This window comes from Ascaphus truei, chromosome 10 (genome assembly GCF_040206685.1).
Source record: "Ascaphus truei isolate aAscTru1 chromosome 10, aAscTru1.hap1, whole genome shotgun sequence".
NCBI classification, from domain to species: domain Eukaryota; kingdom Metazoa; phylum Chordata; class Amphibia; order Anura; family Ascaphidae; genus Ascaphus; species Ascaphus truei.
Window position 1 is genome coordinate 7,624,059 of NC_134492.1, and position 23,191 is coordinate 7,647,249.

A 23,191-nucleotide genomic window follows, 5' to 3' on the forward strand; every position below is an offset into this window, starting at 1 on the left:
GTCCGGTCAGCATGGCTCCGCGACGTTAAATGGCATGCGTTGCCATGACAACGTGATGTCACATTGCATTAATGGCACCATGCGGTGTCAAGTTGTTACGGCAACCGGACGCCTTATGGCGCTGAGATGTCACGTTACACCTGTTGTCATGGCAACATGACACCGGGTGACATTGGGCTGTCACGTAGCCTCCCATTGTCATGGCAACACGACACCATTTGATGGCACAGAGCCATGTTGACGGGATTTGCAAGGGTAGGTGCCGATGCCGCCTGGAGATTTTTCAGCTAAACCCGTAGTCCGGAGATACGTGACCGAAACCTGTCATTTCCGGGTCAACCCTGATCCTCTCATGTGCCCATACTCCTACAGGAATCCTGACAACTGGAAATCCTCATTATGTCCATGAGGGGATCATGTCCCACGCTTAAATATGAATTGGACTTCCAGTTGCAGCAGAAGTTTATCGCACTTGCCACGCCTCCGTACACGGTCTAGTTCGGCGATTGACATACAGCGTAATATCACCAAGTTGAGGGGCCTGGAGTGGACATTCCACACAAGCGTTTTGTATTTAAAGTCCTCAGAGTCTGCCTCACACTCATGAGCTCTCCTGAATGCTGAACGGTGCTGGTTAATTCTCTTTCTAAACATCCATGTTTCAGGCTAGAGTCTACATGAGCATTTGACACAATATACTACACAATATACTACACATCTGAATGTGCAGTCAAGAAAGTCCAATATTCCAGTCACCTTGCCCTTGGAGGGGTGTGTATATATACTCCCAGTAATTAAATATTGGCAATTGATACAGCCATTCAATACCCCTTTTGCTTGTACGAACCACTTCTTGTGTGTGCTTGATCACTTAGAACTAATACTGTAAGTCACATCAATTATTGACACATTGTGCTGGTTTGAAAACAGAACCGATAGATGGATCATTTCCCAAAATGTGTCAATACTTGAGAACACGCTTCTTTATGAGGCCAGAGGGAGTAGATAAGGTACTTTTGATACAAAAGTGAGGTTCCTGTTATTATTAATCAACTTGTTTAGCGTATGCTTTCTTAGTAAGAAATGTGCAAATGTCTTCAAATGCGGTTCACAAATTTAGAATTCTTTCTTGCATTTTACTTTTTGATAATTTATTTTTGCAAAAGTGCACATTGCTTGGAAATAAATAAAGAACAAAAAATGTGCAACATTTTCAGCGGCTTACTGTGAAATGTCACAGTATTCCACAGAATTCCATGAAAGATGTGGAACGTGGCAGTTTACAAAAGTCCATCTGACGTTGTAAATCCGTGGCCAACTTTTTGGTGAACTTTGTCGTTTCTGCGAGAAATTTTCATAATATTTTTTATTGTGGTAATGTTCACTTTTGTTCAATTTCTGCTCCGTAGTGTCACAGGTTTTAGGATGTGGCAAATCATCACTTGCAGTAAGTATTACTCACTATTTAATAGTCACATGTAAGGTAACCCTCTCTTTTAAGTTATGGGATGGGGCAGTAACGAGATTATTCCTACTCATTTCTGTGTGATCAATGTGTGTCCTTTTTCAGCTGTGGCCCCCTTCCTGGGAGCCGCAGTGTTTGTGCCCGCCCCCCCCCTCTCCTGAAGGCACGGCTTCAAATGACGTTGTGGGTCATGTCACGTGACCCCAACACGTCATTTGATGCGCGTTGCCATGGCGACGCATCGCCCAAGACCCGGCTGCCAGTAGGTAAGTGAGGTTACAGGGGCCTCACGCCTCCCCTGGGATTAAATTAAATGCCTGGGGGAAGAGCGCAGGGCCTCTGTAACAGCCCGCACCAACCCTACAAGTTCTCCGCCCCCCCCTGGGGGGCACGCCCCCCAGTTTGCACACCGCTGTCCTAAGGTATTGTCCAGTTTTGTAAATGTCAGTGCAATTAGTCACCAAATTGCTGAAGAATTTAAATAATTTAATAGTGGAATCAATTGAATTCAGTAAAAATAGCATTATAGTGCTGCCAGTTCTAAATAAATTGTCCTTAAGGTGACGGTAACGCATAATACAATTAGAGTCTGTAAAATGGGCAACAAGAAGAGGATAGCACCACATTAGCATGTAGAAAAGACAGAAAAAATACAGGCTTCTGTAAAAAAAAACTCATTGAACAAATGTAAGTTAGAAGTGGGCTGATGCAGTAAGATGTATTTGTTACAGGGCACAATACATAGATAAACTAGAAATCCATATGTAAAGCAGTGTGTGATGCAAATAGTTAATGTCCCCCAGTAATGCGAGAGGGACATGCAGGGAAGTTATATAGCTTGAGTGCCATGTAGATGCAAATAGTGCCTGTGTTCAAATGTAATATACTGTAGTTCTTATTAAGAATCAGAGCAATTAGTAACACAATATACAGTATTCACACGGCAGTCAGAGGTGCATAAATTGCTTCTTTACCGAGGTCACGTGTATAGGCTACAGACATTGAATCACTTGTAGTGTTTTATTGTCAACAAAATCAATGTGAGTGAGTTTATAGAGTTGGTTGAATCATTAACAAAATTCTTCATTCTCGTGACCACAGATCGGAGAGAAACAGAAAATCTATTGTGAAAGCGGGCGTCCGAGTGAGGCAGGAATAATCGGCATATAAATATATGAATACAAAGTAAGACATATACTGTACACACTGACATACCACTCTATGGGCAAACAATGGGGTGCTGTTATTGTTGGGTTTTTTTATATATAAGATGACATAAAACCAAAGTGACATTATCCCTCTGTCGCTAATAAAAATCAATGCAAAAATGAAGGGATGTGTCACAACAAAAGGAAAAAATAAATCCATCCATCATTATGTAGATTGTATAGATTGTATGGGTTGTTTGTTTGGATACTTCAACTTTATTTAACATGTTGACAACGTGTTTAAGACCTGGTACCCTATGTGGGTGCTATTGATTGTAACAGATGTTTTCCCTTTTGAGTACCCATGGCGTCCTTTTGCATGCAGTTATGTCAGGCGCGTTAATGGCTGCCACCTCGCGGTCCTTTGCACATGGTGGTTTTTTGTGTGCAAACAGAAGAATATGCACAGGTATAAATAACGCGAGCAGCCCATATGGGATTAGACTCTTAACAAATTGCAATTTGTAGCACTAAACGTCTCTTTTGTCCTTGTGTCTAGAGACGGGTGAATTTGAAGTCGAGATTCGAATTCGCTGCGAATTTGCAAGTTCCTTTCAGTCGTGGATTTTTGTGGACCGTCTCAAAATGACACACTCTTCTTTTTTTTTTTTTTTTTTTTTTCTAAACGGATTTGGATTTTTAAACATCAGAACTCGCAAACATATTTAAACATATAACAATCCCTCACTAAAGGTCCCTATATTCCTACCCATACACTAACCCCGCCACCAGTCCAGTCCCACACACCCTCTCCCTTCCCTGACAATCACAAAGTGAATTAGAACAGGAAGGAAGTTGGTGGGGATTAGCGCGTGCGGATTCAAACTGATAAAATCCGCATGGAAGGAATCCGGCGGATTCAGGAGCATGCGCTCACATTTGTTACTGCCCAATCTGCCTTTGGACGTACGTACGCGGATCGGATTTCTAATTCGCCCATTTCTACTGGTGTTAGCCTGGTACATTCTGACTATGTTTTATATTGGTATGAAGGTTTCTTTGAATCTTTTCTATATGTCTGAAGTTATTTGTTCATGTTATGAATACTGTACAGGAAATATTTTTTCGGTTGTAAGTTTGTTGGATATTATATATGTCCTCAGGGGCTAAAATTAGAGGTGCAGGGGTTCCTGCAGTCCCCCCTCACATTTATACATTATATCAATGTATGTAGGCTACTGATTTTGAATATACAGCACCCCCACCCAAACAATTGTTCCTGCACTACTGTATATGTATATGTATATGTAAATTACAAATATGCTCAAATATAAAACACAATAATTGAGATGGTGAGGTATAGTAAGTAATTTGCATATCTTTGGTAAGGTATTGATTAGAGATTGTGTGAGTGTGTTTAAATTTGTTTCACTTTTCTCTTACATTTAGTATTGGTGTACAATGCCCGTGAAAATCTCGTCTCTAGTTTTAGCAGGAGTAATGATGGTATTATTATGGTCAGCCGGGGTCCTTATGGCTTTACATTCATTTGACGTAATACTGCTGTAACTCGGCCTCTGTTTCCTGGCCTACCAATCTCATAAATGGGATAATGGAGGGATTGTTACTAATGGGAACAAGTTAGCTTTTGGGTCTGAATGGGGTGTTAGGAACATCTGTGTTAGTTGAAACATAAACATTGTGAATTTAAAGAAGATTGAGCTGTCAATAACTTCTACAAGGTGACTTCCCAGTCACAGGCCTTGTCTGGTCGTGGGTAGAGAGGGGACTTTTTTTTTTGGCGGATTTGAATCGGCCAGTTCCTTTGGTCTCCAGATTTCCACATATCAGTCTCAAAAAGAATGATTCGTCTTTCCATATTTTTTTTTAATTACTGACAATTCACATGGTGGATTACACAATCCATTTAAGATATAACTGCGGCGCTCCCCTGAAAAATAGCAACCAATTGGGGATGGGTCTAGTAAATAAAAGCAATAACTGATATAAAAGTAAAACCAGATAGCAATATTATACTAACCCTTTATAGAACTGCAGCTCCACCAGGAAAGGATCCTCCATTGATCCTCATGTGTCAGTAGAAGTATAGTTGTGGTGAGCGCAAAAAAAGTCAAAATATATATAAAAGACACTCAATTAGTGATAAAGTATGAATACGATAACCATGAAATACAAAATGAATAGTATAGAGAACAGATTGGGTTAATGATGGGGAGGAAAGCTGATAGAAGATATCAACTATACTCACACAGACAAGTGTGAGCTCCTCACATCAAGGTATCTTTGGTTGTGTAGGTACCCCCTCAGACTTGATCTTTAGGTTCTTAGAAGACTGTGTTGATGGACAATCACTGTCCTTGCAGTAATCCAGGAAAGGACGACAATCGCAAATAGGAATAAAATATATGCACATTATTAAAGACAAATGCAAGTATTGTCCTGGAACCAGATTCCATATTCCTCTGTTCCCCTTTACAGCTTGGGATTTATTTCTCCCTAGTTTGCCTGTCTGTTATTTTCCCTGTCTCAGCAGCTTGCTGCATGTGACAAGGCAACATTATTGCTACATGTTGTTTACACAGCCTGTGTTGGTTGCCTGCAGCTCATATTCTCCTAGCTGAGAGTGGAATATTCCTACCCCCTTGTCCTTGCTGACAGTTAGTATAGTCTCACTTCCCATCTAGTGTGACCCTTGCTCCTCGCTTCCTTTTCACCCTGGACTCTGAGTGAGTAACTGCCTGCTATTTACCCCAGCAAGGCCTTTTTGTTTTACACTGTCTCATCCTTGATACACTGCACTTCAGACAGAGAAGCACTCTCTATCTACATTACATCTACAAGCACCTATCTCCCTGTGATTTTCCCTCAATTAAACTAAGAAAGAGAAAATTACTTGTTTGTGCTTTGGAAGAGGTGAGACACGAGTTAAGCTTACTGGAACTATTCATACATCATTCCTGACCCAGGTTTCAGGAAAATTATACATGCACTTACATGAATGGAAAAACATTTCCGTCAGTGGTAGCCACTTGGAGACTCAGCGTGGTATCCCCCTGCTTCCGTGTCCGGTCAGCAGGACCTCCATCAGAGCAATCGCGTGGGCTACAGTGGCCTTCAGTGAACACAGAAAACTTCACCAGCGACAGGGGGCAGTTCCCTTAAAAGGTCCAGTTCCTTCTCAGACTGATCAATCATTAATAACATTACATCTAGGGAGAGTTTATTTAGAAATGCTAAACCATTTATTGCTAAACTCAAGGTCATTACTACAAATCGTGGAGCTAAATAACCATGAGGAATTAATTTCTCTTTGTTGTAATGGGAGAGTAACGCCATGACTAAAAAAAAGTCAACTTCCTGTTTCTTTCATTTTAGTAAAGAATTATCAGCACGTTTATCTTGTCCAAAAATGGCACTGGCTGGGTACTGAAAGGTAATTTTACCTCCATCCACCTAAAAAAACTGAGTGTTTCTGCGAATTTGGAGTAGTTCAGCTTTTGTAACAAAGTCCTCCCGAGCACATCTGCTTTTTTTTCCATTGTGTTTTCATGGCTACTTAATATTTCAACAAACTGATATGTTTTTATTTTCGCAAGACTATCCATGACACACGCCTTCTTCTTGAAGCTCTTACCGTGTGCAGTAGTTGATCAAAGTGAGATCCCAGCAATCTCTACATTGAGCACCAGGTTTTAAGAATATTGTAGTAAGGGGTGTATTCTTTCTGTGGATAAATACAAGTGCTTTTCCACACCAAATACATGTCAGATTTTGCAGGGTTTTTTTTTTTTGTGCCAATGTTCCGATATGTATTTACATGTATCATTGCACCATACATAACCCTGACGGAGGTGCCTTAGGATTGGGGTGCTTAACTGCATTTCTTAAGCCCCCCACCCCCAACAGGTCAGGTTTTCAGGATATCCCAGCTTCAGCACAGGTGTCTCAATCAGAGCGTTGAGCCACCTGTGCTGAAGCAAGTACTGATTGAGCCACCTGTGAAAAAGCAGGGAGTGGGACTGGAGTTGATCACGGCTCCTTTAGGGGATTGAAACGTTGATTCTTTTATGTCGTGAATTTTATATATTTTTCTTTCTGCCTTCCAATTTCTTTATTGTTTCACTTAAACAACATTTATAGTGATGTACAGTACATCTGTAACAATATTGATAGGAAGCTAAAAGTGCTGTAAAAGTGCTGCATGCTCAAGTCTTTTGCTTGTCACTTCCCAGGATCCTTGTCTGCAGGGAACCTGTAGGAGACTTGCAAACACACTCATGGATATTGCAGGGGTGATTAACTAAGGTCTGCTGCAGGTTAACGCACCCGATCAGCGGTTAACGCACCCGATCAGCCGTTAACTACCATGGACTTGAATAGCATTAAACACTGGATTGGGTGCATTAAAGCAGCATAACGTGAAATCTTATAGGTTTGTTTTTTAAAGTAAATCAGTTCTGTAGTATTAGATAATAGTGACTTTAAAAAAGATATATTATTCAACTCTTAATGCCATTTTTAATGAGTCTTAAAGCTTCCTTTGATTTAAACTCCTAAACAGTGAAAGATATTTGCAACACATTCCTATTTGGGATAATTTGTTGCAAATATTCCCAGCATTTTCAGCTGCGAACTGTAACAATGGATAATGTTTCCTTCGTTATATAAAGATACATAGTAGCTGCTGGGTTACACTGACTGAAGTATTGATTGAAGCTGAAAGGCGGCCATTATGTTAGACACACAATCAGGATTGTGACAGATTTATAACAGGAGCAACAAACGATTGCCGGCTTAGGTAAGAATGTAGAATTATACATTGTCACATGCTTTACATATAAAAATAATAAGAATAAAAAGTTGGAAAGTAGTATTGCTGCTTTTAGCTGCCACAGTCTTTGCTCAATCACCACCCCTGAATCTTTATTGTACTTTGTACAGCTTATGGGGGTTTCCAATTCAAACACATCTTTGGTTGAGGATTCTATATAATATATTACTATGTTGTCCATCTTTAATACACCACTATTAACACAGAAATGCTACTATTTTAGAGTACTACAGTACATTAATGTAGCTAACCATGAAGGACAAATGTACTCAAATGTTTTTGCCAAAATAGGATTTTTTTTACACAAACTCTGCTAATCAACTTTAGTTTATTGTTAAAAAACAAACGTACTTATTGGTAAACATATGAAAATAACACTATTGATTAAAGTTACACCATAACTATACCTGATTGTCCCCCAAACATGAGCCGTGGTACTATAGTCCTTTACTTGAACTCCTAAGTAAAAAGATTATCAATACAATCCTATTTCTGTCTAATTTATATGGCCATCCTCTCCACAATATAATACATTAACGTTTCTCGTGTTGCATCTGAAGCTGGGTGTCTCCCTGTGCTTATACAGTATGTTTAAACAAATGATTAACTTTGTTTTAAAACAAATGTTGCTAACCTACTCAAAAACCATGTACCGTAATAAAATGTTAGAGACGTATTTTCTAAGCAGTGCTCCATACGACACCGTGCGGCCCATTCGCACGCAAATGGCCCAAGAGGTGTTTCCCAGTATTGGAAGGTGTCTTAATTTGAGACGTAGAGCTGCTTAGTAAAAATTGCCCTCCATCTTCAACAAAGTGTCTTGATCGTTCATATTGAAAGAAATATTGATATAGTTATGCGTGCAGTAAACAGTACAGATTAGGTGAAATGAGCACCCATGAGCTGCAGTATTTCTGATTAAGTGAATTCTGCTTAATTCCATCTAGGAAGCAATATTCAGGTTATGAATACTAATTTGTTCTGCAGGGGGATGTGCGTAATTACCCAGAAAACAAAATATCATCTGTATTGGGTTAATACAAAAAATATAATCAAATGGTACATAGAAAGCATCACTAATATCCACTCCTGTAAGTTATAGCACATATTGGATATGAAAAAGAAACAATTCAAAAGTACATTTAAAATGAAAAATAAAAAAATCATAGACTTCTAACTGCATCACTGCTCTTTCAGAACATAATGTTATCAGTCACTTCTAAAGAAAAAACATTATATCACCTCCAAAAATAGCATTTTTACATATTTTATGGTAATGGCATCAACAGTTCTGAGCCATCTTAAAAAATGAGGCAAATGTGGCATATTGGCTGAATTCCAGCAACTAAAGGGAACTGCTGATAATACTAAAATCTAGATAATTTAGTCCCGTAAGGGAATCCGTAGCACAATTACATTGTTCCTATTCTGACACAATACTGATTTTGCACTTCTTTAAAGCCTTGCTTTCTGTAATTTCAATTCCCTACACCAATGTAGTCAATTGCATTTGCTTGTCTTTTTTGGCTGAGACAAAGTGCGGAAGGAATCTGTTTCACGAACTTGGTATCTTTACAGTTGATTACAATGAAGCACATTCTTCCACTAAGACTTCTTCATGTGTTCTTAATTGATATGGTACAACATACTATAAACTATAGAATGAACTAAACATGTACATTAAGCCTAAGGTCAAAGTGCTGTTTAACATGGTTATAATTACATAAACACACAGATGCAATTAAATACTCCACAAAGTTTTTTTTTTAAGTAATGATTTTTTATTCTAAAACACAAAAGCTTCAAAAACATAAATCTAGCTTTGATTCAGCTCATAAAATACACCTTTTACATGGCCCCCTTTATTTTTAAAGCAAATAATATGTTGCTTCCATTACTGAAATTCTATTTTTTTTATTCAATACACAAATGTAGCAGCATTTAAAATATTATTGATTCCTTTCCAGCAATATAAGAAAAAATATAGAAGTAAGTTGATGAATGTTCTCCATAATTTTAGCAGTCTATAAATAAAATTATACCTTTTATTGCTATGTATTATTGAATGAAAATAATAATCAAAAAACATTTCTGATGCAATCAATCCAAATTGCTTACAGCTACACAAAAGTACTCAATCATTTGGTATTTGTATCCACATCTGGTTGGGAGAGAAATGTTTGCACTCTCCACTTTGTATACTTGCAGAGTCATTGATTGCAATTTGACCGCTCAAAAGTCATAACTGCTATAAAATGAGCATCTGGCTTTCATATTGGCCCCCTGCACAAATAATGTTTAAAACGCCGCCCTATGATAAAATATACCCTTTTAAACAGAGACACCGAACCTGTGACACAAATTGCTCTCTTCCACAATTTTGCGGTTGCTACTTGAGAAGAAAAGTAGTTTACATTGAAACGCTGGCGAGAATCATGTTTAACACGTGTCTAGAAGTATCTGGAACTAAGAATTGACCCATGGCAGATAGAGAGATAACGGGAGGCCGGAATGTGCAGATGATATGGGACGGGGGATAATGCATGTTCTCCGTGGTTATTTGCCAACCACAATTTCGGTTGCAGTAAAGACCTACTGAAAGTCAATCAGTGTTATGGTCAAGACATAAAGGTCGAACAGGACAGCAGTGAATAGACTGGCCATGCTGTATGTGCTAGGTGTGCTATTACAGCGCTGGAAGAGACTTTGCTGCCGAGTCTAGTAAATAGGCATACAGTGTCTTCAGGCATCAGAAAGTGTGTCAGGAATGGCAGCACTTAGTAAGTATGGACCAATATGCTTCACTTAGGCTTAGATGTCATCAGGATAATATACTGTAGGTATTTTTTTTGCTGTAAAGCTAGACCAATGAAGGCTGTGTATGTGTTATATGTAAACACAAGTAAAAGATCGAGTGCAGGCACACACAATGTGGCACGTAAAATAAAGTTTACTAGTATACAATATACATCATATAAAGTTAATGGCCTTCATCTGGCCTTCCATACCTTCAATGTGCGTTTTTATTTACATCTTTGGCTGAGTAATTTACAAATGTAAATAAATATGTAATGAAGGAATCTTCATAACTTCTCATCTTACCGTATATTTGTTTGAAACGCCAGACTTTGCTTGGAAAGACGCAGTAGCCTTTTCTTGTCGCATTGGCCTGTGCGAGCGCTAGAACTGCCTTCCTCTCACTTTGAATCAGATAAACACACAATGTTTCTTTGGGGAAAAGAGGCCAGAGCTTTATTACATTTCATTAAATCATATCAACAATCAGACGACCTTGCCAGGCTGCCCGTCCGTGAACTCGAGGCCACGGCATAGCTGCGTCAGAAAAAATAGAAAAAACTACTTATCAGTCAAAAATGATTTAAAATAAAGATTGCACAGGCCTGCCTCCAATAATGTGTGGTCACGAAAAGGAGCAATCAAGAAAAAAAACAAGATAGAAGACGAAACAGTTATTCACTGTTAGCAGATCTTTGCAACGAAATAATTACTCCAACTGAAGTTTGTTCCAATTTTTTTACAGCAGAGGTACAAATATACGTGTCCATACTTTTAGAGCAGATAGTGCAAGAAGTGGTAAGGGACACAGTTTTTCTTCCACACAAAAATTGGGTATACACCCTTGTTTGAGTTGTGTCCACTGTAATTCAGTTACTAAAGGTGATTTTATTTTTTTCAACATCATAGAACAGGAAAGAGATATGGAACACCCCTCCCCACTTTTTAAAACAAGGAAAGTTATTTCATTATGCTGTATGGATGGACTCACTGTAGTCAATCTACCACCCCACAGGTAAAAGAGAGGTTTCAACAGGTTAGTGTTAGGACCTGCAAAGTTTGGTCATGCCTTGATGTTGGCTTGCAGGCTTATAATGCTCTGGCCAAAGGGTTTCATCAAATGACTCTTGTTTATGAGAATATTATCATTGAACTATTTAACTATATACTAATTACTATATATCTTGTCAAATTGGATGTAGCATTGGGCTTTTCTGTCTTTTGTTGCATATATTTGGCCACGCCCCAGTAGCAATCATATATATATATATACATAGTGGTCGACAAATCACCCAAAAATCTACTCACCGAACAAAAATATCTACTCGCCACCTAGTCCCGCCCCCAACCCTGCCCTAGTAGGGTTAGGGTTACACACACACACACACACTGTCTGTAACACACACACTGTCTGACACACACACACAACGTTGAGCAGAAGAAGCAGCAGCAGCAGCAGCAGCAGCTCCCCCCCTCCCCTCCCCACACCTCCGGTAACTCACATGAAAATTTACAGAAGAAGCCGACACCACAGATGACCCCCCCCCCTCCCCTCTCAGCTCACAGGCAGCGAGGACTGCACGCACGCTCCTAGGAGGGAGGAGGAGGAGAGCGGAGAGGGAAAAGCCAGGGGCAGCAGTGAGTGCGGCTGACCAGCGGAACCCCTGGGACTCGAGGGGGCGGGGGGGGGGGAGAAAGGAAGAGGGGAAAGGCCGCGACCAGCACCATGCTCCCCCCCCAGCGTGGGGCAGGAGAGGCCTGGGGGGGGAAGCGGGGCCTGGGGGGGAACACTCCCGCTACCATCTCCCACCTCGCGGGTAGACACGGGAACCTGGAGGGAAGCAAGGACTGGGGGGAGGACTGGGGGGGGGGGGTTTAGGGGGAACACCCCCGCTACCATCACCCTCCCCCACTACCATCACCCACCCCAAGGGCAGACACGGGTCAGGGAGGGGAAGCGGGGATCAGGCTGCTGGATTTAAAAAAAAAAATTTGTTCAGCGCGACTAGGAAAATTTAAAAAAACCACGTGCGCTGCTTGGGCGGCCATAGGGAGCTCGCCACGAGGTCAAATCCACTCGCCCCGGGCGTGCAGGGGAATAGGTTTGCCGAACACTGTGTGTATATATTGTGACAGAAACCAGGGGATGGTAATAAATTCCGTATATAGGGCTCCCAGGATACTAGACAGTTTCTATCCTGTTTGGCCTGGGAGTGCAGCCTTATAATACATACACTCCATCCCACAGTTTGGCAAGCGCTGGAACTGAGGGATGAGAGATCCAGACCAGAGTTTGTCTGCTGCCTGATTTCTGTCACCTGTCATGCTAATTAGGAATCAGGTATGAAAGACTGATTTCCTGTTTGCTCTGGTCTCCCCACAAGAGCCAGGAGGCTGGAAGGCTGCTGAACTACAGAGGGGAGAAGCCTCTTCCCCAAACAGGTTCAATCTTTCTGTTCATTTGTGTAAGACTGCAAAAGTACCGTGTTTTGATGTTGGAAGTGGAAAAGCCACTTCCAACCCTGAGTCAGGGATATCTAAGTTAAGTTATCGCTCAGGTGAGCAGCTTTTGTTTTTGATCTGTTTTCTGTTGTATGCACTGTGGCAGTCTCAGTGCCTGGGACTGAATAAACCAGGCATAGCCTGTTTAAAGGAACAGTACGTGACGCCTCATCATTTAACCTACCCTAAAAGACCGTGTTCTAAACAGTCCCGGACAAACGACGGAGCCCCGGAGTAAGCCGTTTGTCACATATGGTGGAGAATGCGGGCAGAGCACTAGGGGATCTGCGGGTTGAAGAACTTTGAAAAAAAAAATTCATCCTCTGCAAACAAGATGGAAGACGTGGTGGGTGCGCTGGTACGCAATGTCGCTGCCCAGAAAGACGCGAATGAAACCCAGCAACAGCTGTTAATAGCCCAGCAAGAAACTAATGCAAACCAGCAGCAGACGAATGCAGCCCATCAACAGCTGCTAATAGCCCAGCAAGAGATTAATGCCAACCAGCAACAGGCGAATGCCAACCAGCAACAGGCGAATGCAAACCAGCAACAGACGAATGAAGCCCTGCAAAACGCGAATGCAAACCAGCAAGAGACAAACCGCTTGCTGAGAGAGGAGCAACAGCGGTTTGCTCAGGGCTTACAGCAGGAACTTGAGATCCTGAGGGGGACTATCAGTAACCTTCCACTGGCAGCGGCAGCCCCAGTACCGAAAATGACCAGGGCAAGCCACTACCTTCAGAAGATGGGACCCTCGGATGATGTGGAAGCCTATATTCTCACGTTTGAACGCACGGCACAGAGAGAGGGATGGCCAGAAGCTGAGTGGGCTGGTCTAATCGCACCCTTCCTAAGCGGCGAACCCCAGAAGGCTTACTTTGATCTAGAGCCAGCCGAAGCTAACGTCTATGCAAAATTGAAGTTCGAGATCCTCGCCCGCCTCGGCGTAACCACGGCTGTTTGCGCCCAAAGGTTTCACGCATGGTCCTTCACGATGGATAAAGCCACCCGAAGCCAGATGTATGACCTCATCCACCTCGCCCGGAAGTGGCTACAACCCGAGATCAACTCAGCCAGCCACATCGTGGAACGGTTGGTCATGGACCAGTTCTTGAGGAAACTTCCCTCTGCCTTACGCCGTTGGGTCAGTCGGAGTGACCCCCACAATGCGGATGAGCTTGTGGCCCTCGTAGAAAGGTACAATGCAGCAGAAGAGCACCCGCAACCCACAGTCGTGGAGCAACCCCACTACCCGAGGTTCCAGGACTCTTCCAGAGACGGTAAAAGGGTACCGGGGTTAAGGGGCGCTGAAGAGCGGCGACCACCTTCACGCAGCACCAGCAACAGTGGTTCGCACACTAAGGGCAATAGCCAACATGGGGAGCCGGGAAAAGGCTCTAAGTGGGACACAGACTATGTACCTAAATGTGTAAATTGTCATGAGAGGGGCCACACAGCAAAAATCTGCCCACTAAATGATGAGCCCATGCAATGCAACAGCGTGGAACCTTATTCGCTGTTGTCCCAATGTATGGGCCCTAGCCCAGAGGACCCCTTGAATAACCATCTGTGGGCATTTGTAAAGGTTAATGGTAAGAGGGTTCGGGCACTTCTTGACTCTGGGAGCATGGTCACACTAGTGTCCGAATACCTCTTGCCCATTAAGAAGAAACAGGGAAACAGTTCACAAAGAGTGGCAATTTGTTGTATACATGGGGATAATCATGAATATTCCACTGTTGATGTTTTTTTTGAAACAGAGTTTGGTTCTTTAGATTTCAAGGTGGGTATTGTACCCAAACTGGCACATGATGTGTTAATAGGGACCGACTTTCCCCATTTTCTAAAAATGTGGTCCCCCGCTCAGAATAGCGCCCAGAGTTCAATAGCGGACCATAATTAAGTATTAGAAGAAACAAATCCTTTCCCTTTTTCAGAAATGGAGGTTGACGAGGGCCCAAATAAGAAGGGGGAAAAGGAGGAGTGCTGTAAAATTCCCTTCCCCATCACTACTTTGGTAGGGAATACCCCAAATCAAGATGTTGAGCAGACACTTACCACCCCAGAACCGGATAAGACCCTCGCTGACATAGAGGTCAGTCCTGGGAGTTTTAAGAAGGCCCAGTGGGAGGACCCCACATTAGCGGTAGCAAGGGGAAATATACGGGACCAGAATAGTACTCCTGGCCAACCAGATAGGTCACTTGCTTACCCCTACTTCGAGGTAGAGAACGACCTAGTATATCGGGTTGATAAAAGGAAATCAGTTACAACTAAACAATTGTTGGTACCACGGACATTCCGTAACGTAGTATTACACCTCGCACATAGTCACCCATTGGGGGGACACCTAGGGGTCGAAAAGACAAAAGAAAAGGTTCTCCGAAGCTTCTATTGGCCTGGGGTTCTGGCAGAAATTACGAATTATTGTTCCTCATGCCCAGAATGTCAGATCACCGCCCCGTTCAAGGCGTACCGCAGCCCATTGGTACCCCTTCCCATAATAGAGGTACCATTTGACCGGATTGCTATGGATCTAGTAGGACCCCTAATAAAGTCTGCTAGGGGACATCAGCATATATTGGTAATATTAGATTATGCCACCCGATATCCGGAGGCAGTTCCCCTACGTAGCACCTCAGCTAAAAACATAGCAAAAGAGTTAGTAGTTCTGTTTTCCCGGGTCGGGATTCCTAAAGAGATTCTATCTGACCAGGGAACACCATTTATGTCCCAAGTAACGAAAGAGCTATGTAAACTCCTAAAAATCAAGCATCTCAGAACCTCAGTCTATCATCCACAAACAGATGGTTTAGTGGAAAGGTTCAATAAAACCTTAAAGAGCATGTTACGGCGGGCGGTTGATAAAGATGGGAAAAACTGGGATTGTTTGTTACCGTACCTGTTATTTGCCATTAGGGAAGTTCCCCAATCATCCACTGGCTTCTCCCCGTTTGAACTATTGTATGGCCGACACCCAAGGGGCTTACTGGATATAGCCAAAGAGACTTGGGAACACGAGGTTACCCCTTACAGAAGTGTAATAGAGCATGTTGCCCAGATGCAGGACCGCATTGCTGCAGTCCTACCCATAGTGAGGGAACACATGGAGAAAGCTCAAGAAGCACAGAGGAATACATATAATAAGGGTGCTAGGGTCAGAATTTTTTCTCCAGGTGATAGGGTACTAGTTCTGGTTCCCACCGTGGAGAGTAAATTCCTTGCTAAATGGCATGGGCCATATGAGGTCTTGGAAAGAGTGGGAGAAGTAAATTATAAGGTAAGACAGCCAGGTAGGAGGAAACCTGAGCAAATTTACCATATAAACCTACTCAAGCCCTGGAAAGATAGAGAAGTCTTGTTAACCCTAGTACCCCAGGTCCGTCAGAGAATCAAGAAACTGACCCAGAGGTTAGCATAGCTGAAACCCTGTCTGTTCATCAGAAACGAGAGGTTCAGAATTTAGTGAAAAGAAACAAAGAAATCTTCTCTATACGGCCAGGTAGAACTAGCGTAATTGAACATGACCTAGTCTCTGAACCGGGGGTCCGAGTTAACCTTAAACCGTACCGAATCCCAGAGGCCAAAAGAAAGGCTATAAGTTTAGAGGTTAAAAAAATGCTAAAACTAGGTGTAATTGAGGAATCCCAAAGTGGGTGGAACAGCCCTATAGTCTTAGTCCCAAAGCCAGATGGTACAACAAGGTTTTGTAATGACTACCGGAAACTAAACGCGGTGTCAAAATTTGATACTTATCCTATGCCCAGGGTAGATGAACTTGTAGAGAGACTGGGCAAAGCCCGATATCTCACAACCCTAGACCTAACAAAAGGGTACTGGCAGGTTCCCCTCACAGAAAGGGCAAAAGAAAAGACAGCCTTCTCAACCCCAGACGGCCTCTTTCAGTATAAGGTGTTGCCTTTTGGCTTACATGGAGCTCCCGCCACATTCCAAAGAATGATGGATAAAATTTTAAAACCACATGCTCGGTATGCTGCCGCCTACCTGGATGATGTGGTAATCCATAGTGAAGATTGGCAATCCCACCTTCCAAAGGTCCAAGCTGTGCTTGACGCAGTCCGGTCTGCTGGACTAACTGCTAACCCCGCTAAATGCACTATTGGTCTGGAGGAGGCCAAGTATCTGGGATATTCTATTGGCAGAGGTTTACTCAAACCCCAAACACTCAAAGTGGAGGCGATACAAAATTGGCCAAGGCCAGTTACAAAAAAACAAGTAAGGACCTTTTTGGGGTTAATTGGGTACTATAGAAGGTTTATTCCCAATTTTGCAACTAAGGCAACCCCACTAACTGACCTCACAAAAGCAAGAGGACCGCTAATGGTAAAGTGGTCCCCCGAAACCGAACAGGCCTTTAGAAGCCTGAAAGAAGCTCTCTGTGCCCAACCAGTGTTGGTCACACCTGACTTCTCCAAAGAGTTCGTAGTCCAAACCGACGCATCTGAGGTAGGGCTGGGGGCGGTACTCTCCCAGGAGTCTCAAGGTGAGGAGCACCCCATCCTTTATTTAAGTAGGAAACTAAATCCTCAGGAGAAAAATTACTCCATAGTAGAGAAAGAGTGTCTCGCAATAAAGTGGGCTGTAGAGACGCTCAAATACTACCTGTTGGGGAGAAAATTCCGGTTGGTCACAGATCATGCACCCCTTACCTGGATGTGTCAAAACAGGGAAAAGAATGCTAGAGTGACCAGGTGGTTCCTAAGCCTACAACCCTTTAAATTTTCTGTGGAACACAGGTCAGGGCACAAACATGGCAATGCTGACGGGTTGTCAAGGATGCACTCCCTAATATCCATGGTCGCTCATCCCTCGAGGTCTGAGCTGGGGGGGAGGATATGTGACAGAAACCAGGGGATGGTAATAAATTCCGTATATAGGGCTCCCAGGATACTAGACAGTTTCTATCCTGTTTGGCCTGGGAGTGCAGCCTTATAATACATACACTCCATCCCACAGTTTGGCAAGCGCTGGAACTGAGGGATGAGAGATCCAGACCAGAGTTTGTCTGCTGCCTGATTTCTGTCACCTGTCATGCTAATTAGGAATCAGGTATGAAAGACTGATTTCCTGTTTGCTCTGGTCTCCCCACAAGAGCCAGGAGGCTGGAAGGCTGCTGAACTACAGAGGGGAGAAGCCTCTTCCCCAAACAGGTTCAATCTTTCTGTTCATTTGTGTAAGACTGCAAAAGTACCGTGTTTTGATGTTGGAAGTGGAAAAGCCACTTCCAACCCTGAGTCAGGGATATCTAAGTTAAGTTATCGCTCAGGTGAGCAGCTTTTGTTTTTGATCTGTTTTCTGTTGTATGCACTGTGGCAGTCTCAGTGCCTGGGACTGAATAAACCAGGCATAGCCTGTTTAAAGGAACAGTACGTGACGCCTCATCATTTAACCTACCCTAAAAGACCGTGTTCTAAACAGTCCCGGACAAACGACGGAGCCCCGGAGTAAGCCGTTTGTCACAATATATAAAAAATGTGGTGGGTTTTGGGGTGTTTTGGGGTTTTGGGGTTAGAGCTTGCTGGGGTTGTGCGTAAGAGATATGGAATCATTTTTTTTTTAATGTGACTCAAGTTTTGTTGTCTATTTTTTATGGTGCCCTGGTGGAAAGGTACACATGAGACAATTAGACCAATCAAAAGGAGAATTATTAAGCATGAATTTCATTCAACCGGCTAACAGAAATCGAGGTGAGATTCCAAGAGGTTCCCTGGTGGTAAAACATTTCTTCAAAGAAAAACATAATGTAAACTAACTTCGATTTCAGTTAATTGACCATGTTGCACCGCTTAGGAGGGGAGGTGATGGAGAAAAGCAAGTGGATACGTGAATTGGATAGTATTGCCCCTAGGGGTATGAATGAAATCAATGATTTCAAACCTTTTTTTATAACTATTATGGCATGTTCTTTTTTTGTAAAGATGATCTGTACTGTTATTGATTAGGTTATTAATATATATATATATATATATATATATATATATATATATATATATATATATATATATATATATTTATATGTGTGTGTGTGTGTATACCTGTGTGTATATGTGTGTGTGTATATATATATATATATATATATATATATATATATATATATATTTATATGTGTGTGTGTGTGTGTGTGTATATGTGTGTGTATATATATATATATATATATATATATATATATATATATATATATATATATATATATATATATATATATGTGTATGTATATATATTACACACACAACAAAAAGAGAAAAGAACCCCCAATAAGCACTCTAGTTATACCAAAAATACAATTTGTTTATTAAACAGACAAGATAAAAAAACATATATATATTTAAAATGTTTAATCTATTTTCTGATTATAGGTACCATCTTTTATTGATGTACGCAGAATACTCAGCTAATCATTGTTTTCCCTAATATATTTTTACCTACTACACCATGAGCGTTGTGTGCTGTTTTCTTGTGTTTTGTCTGTTTTAGCCCCGGTGGTGTTGAGCCACCCCTTGTGTTCACGGCTGCAGACGCTCTCTTGACTGTAAAGGATCACGTAATCCTTTTTTACTTTGTGCAACTTCACGTGGGTTCATTCACATAGTTTAATAATTTATAATTAATTATTAATTTGTATTCAAATTGATTTTAGTAGCGCACTTTTTTTCACTCACATTTCTTTGTTTCACTGTGTGTTGATGAGGTAATTTCCGGCTTGTTTTGGTTCACGTCCGGTCTATTAAGCACATTATTGTTGCACCTCTTTTTGGGGGTATAAAAGTCACTGCTGTTATCATTATTGTTACTCACTTATATGACGAAGGATCCATCCATAGAGGTCAGAAATGCTGTACCATCTGCATGCTCTTGTGAATTATAATGCTGACAAATCTTTTTGGAACAAACTTCAGTTGCTCAAATTGTTTCTTTTATTAATTGAGCGCTTCCTTCTATCTTTTTCTACTTCTTGATTGCAGCTTGTGATCCCCACTGCTGCCGGAACTCTAGACCAGCAGATGTATTGTTGGGGAATGGGAAACACTCCTCAAACTGAAAAGCTTCAAAAGGACGGGATACAACGGTACACCACCATTCAACTCGCCCAAATAATTGGGCCCCAGTCTGGCAGGCCAACTCTGCCAACATGTGACAAACTACACACACTTTAACAAAATTACAAATTAATATTTTCTACGTACATTTTTATACTCGCACGTATTTTCTTATGTGAAAGAGCAACAATAGAGGGAAAAAATGAGGAATGGGGAGAGGAACTGCTTCACTGGAAGGGTAAGAGGTAAGAGGCCTTTCCCATGTGACAACTTCCTTTTAAGAACAGATGGTACCTGGGCGCTCTCTTGAGAAAACCGTAAAAGCAATAAAGATAAGGTACCTACATTGGGGGATAAATACCCCTGTGTGTGGAGTTTCCGCCTATGGCTCAACCCCACCACGATCTATCCGGGATCCTTAACATAAAAAAGACAAAGAAGAACTGGGGAGCACAATACGAAAGATAACTTTCGTATTGTGCTCCCCAGTTCTTCTTTAACTTCCTTTTAAGGTCTTGCCTAAAAACACTACCCCAGTTGAACTTGTCCCTTAGGCTGAGAACCCGCACCGGGGGCTGGAGCTGTCAGAGCTTCCCCCACCACCAAAAGATAGGGGGGGGGAGTGTGTGTATGTATATGTGTGTGTGTATGTATGTATGTGTGTATGTATGTGTGTATATACTGTGTATGTGTCTGTGTGTCTGTGTGTGTCGCACACCCCTCTCCTCCCGGACCTCCTCCCTGTCCTGTGGACCCACAACCTCCTCCACCCCTCTCCCCGGGCTCAATGGCTGTGCCCCCCCGATCCATTTTGGCCATGCCCCTGCACCAAAAAAAGGTTCACCGCAGATCGCGGTGCAGTGACTTGCACGCGCCACCGGCAAGCAAGATGGCCGTGTAGGCGCGTGCAGCGGGTCCTCAGCTTTAGCCTCAATGTAACCTGGTAGATGGAGATGGAAATGTTGGCCTGATCATGTTGAACAATCCTTAATCCAGGTGCTTTCTGGAGGTTTTAAGGAAATGGATGAAACACTCTTTCTACACTACTACATTATAAGCATGTGTTTTAAATACTAAGACATTCCTTTCATTTAGACTGACCTGATGCAATTGCTAAGATCTCAGAAATCAACATGACATACAGAGAGACCCATCATTTTCTCCCTTTCTTATTGCATCACCCACAACTGCTGCAATCAATCATAAAGTCGTATATAAAATAATACATTATAGGTAATCCGTTATAAATCCTCAGATCCCCTTTTTTCTGGGGTGGGAGGGGAGATTACTGACTGTAAAGTTCGTGGGACACAGCTACTGCACAAACATTGCACACTAAACAAAGATTACAACCATCATTAACAAAGTTTACGGGTAAAACGTTCTAGTACTATAATTATATTTGATCTGGATAGAATTGTTGATGTTTTGACACTTTGGGGCCTATGCTAGTAGCCTTCATAACTCAGTTATCGAGGCTGTTTAGCTGTTATCGGCCAAAAAGGCCTACAGCTATTCAGTAAACGTCGATAAGTGGGTTGAAGCACCAAATGTTTCTGCCGTCAAAAACAAATCGCCAAGTCCGCGGCGATAAGCCACTTATCACCATTTTAGAACCTTGTGCAATTCTAGTAGCCTCGATAAGGTTATCGAGGCTCTAGAATGGAGATTTGCACTCAAAATCCTCTCGGCCAAAAAAAGTTGGCGTGATGCTGCCAAAAAGCTTCAGAGGCGGCGATGGCGGCGGCGGCGACGACAAGAGAGTGACTTAGAAAAAAAAAAAAATTTCCTGCGGCGGATTGATGCCGGAGGTCTCTGAAGCTGATACACTTTAATATCAGCATCGGAGGCCCCCGGCATGAATCAGATGTATGAAAAATGCATTTACGGTCAACTTCATTACCTTAGCGGCTAACCGCTAAGGCAATAAAGGGTTAACTACCAGTGCCCAGTCTATTGTGGGTAGTGGGGGTGGGTGAAGGTGGTATTTGGCCCTTGGTGAGTGTCTAGGCCTTGTGGGGGGTTGCGGGAGGAGTTAACACTGCTAAGGTAATGAAGGGTTTAACCCCTCCCGCTACCACGCTGTAGGCCTAAACATCCTACTACCCCCTTCAAAAATACACACAACAACCCTACTACCCACCTCCTCTGCCCTCAACAACCCTCCCCCCCAACACATGCAGTACCGTAATGGGCAAAATTAATATTATCCAGATATGGATAATAGTGCATTTGCCCATTCTAAAATCAAACATTAGCCAGCCAGCATAATTAAAGTAAATAAAACTTTCTACTTACCTCTGCCATCATGAAGGGTGTCCTCGTCAGCATACATATATTTGCTGTAACCTCACTTATTTTCAAATTATGCACTTCCTTCCACCAGCCTCATCATGTCTCTAACTCTATTCATATTTCACCATCTCTCCTTACTTCACCACTTCTCAGTTCACATGAACTCCTCTCTTACCTGCGCCCTCTGTCACCATACAGCTAGACCTCCTGCACTAAAACACACCCCTACAAATCATCCTCACACATCCTCTTTCTATCCATGCTTCTCCTCCTTGCTTCTGGGAATATCTCTCCCAATCCTGGTCCCTGCCTTATTTCTACTTGCTCTCGTCCTCGCCTTCCACATGCAACTTCTACTCCTTCTGGTGTCAACCCCTCTAACCTCATACCCATCCCCTGCCACCCTCCCTCCTCTCTCCCTTTCTCCTGTGCCCTTTGGAATGCTCGCTCCCTCTCTAACAAGTTCCTGTCTGTGCATGACTTCTTTCTCTCTCACTCCCTGCTTCTCTTTGCTATAACTGAGATCTGGCTCACTGAGTCTGACTCTGCTCTGGAAGCTGCCCTCTCCTATGGTGGCCTTTCCTTCTCCCACACTCCGCGCCCTGGTGGCAGGGGTGGAGGCGTGGGGCTCCTGCTCTCCTCTCTCTGCCGTTACCGAACAGTTTCTATTCCCCCCTCTCTTGCTTTTCCCTCCTTTGAGGTTTACACAGTCCAGATCTTCTCTCCTCTCCTGGTCCATGTGGCGGTCATCTATCGCCCACCTACCTCTACTCATCCCCCTTCTGCCTTTCTCTCTGTCACGGTTGTGCTCGCCACAAACTCGGGTCGGACCGCGTGGCTGAGGTAGGGTTGTAAAAGCACCGACCTTAAACCTCGCAGGCTGATCCGGATTGCGCAGTTCATAGTCGTACGTAGCAAGATCAGGAGAGGAGAAGACAGCATCGTCGTTGGGCAAGCCAAGGTCAGGACAGGAGACATCAGGGTAAACGTTGTTCAAGCAGGAGTTCGGCAACAGGTAGTCAGGAGGGCCCCGTTTCAGCTTATGAGCTCGGAGTATGACTCTGCGCGTGCGGCG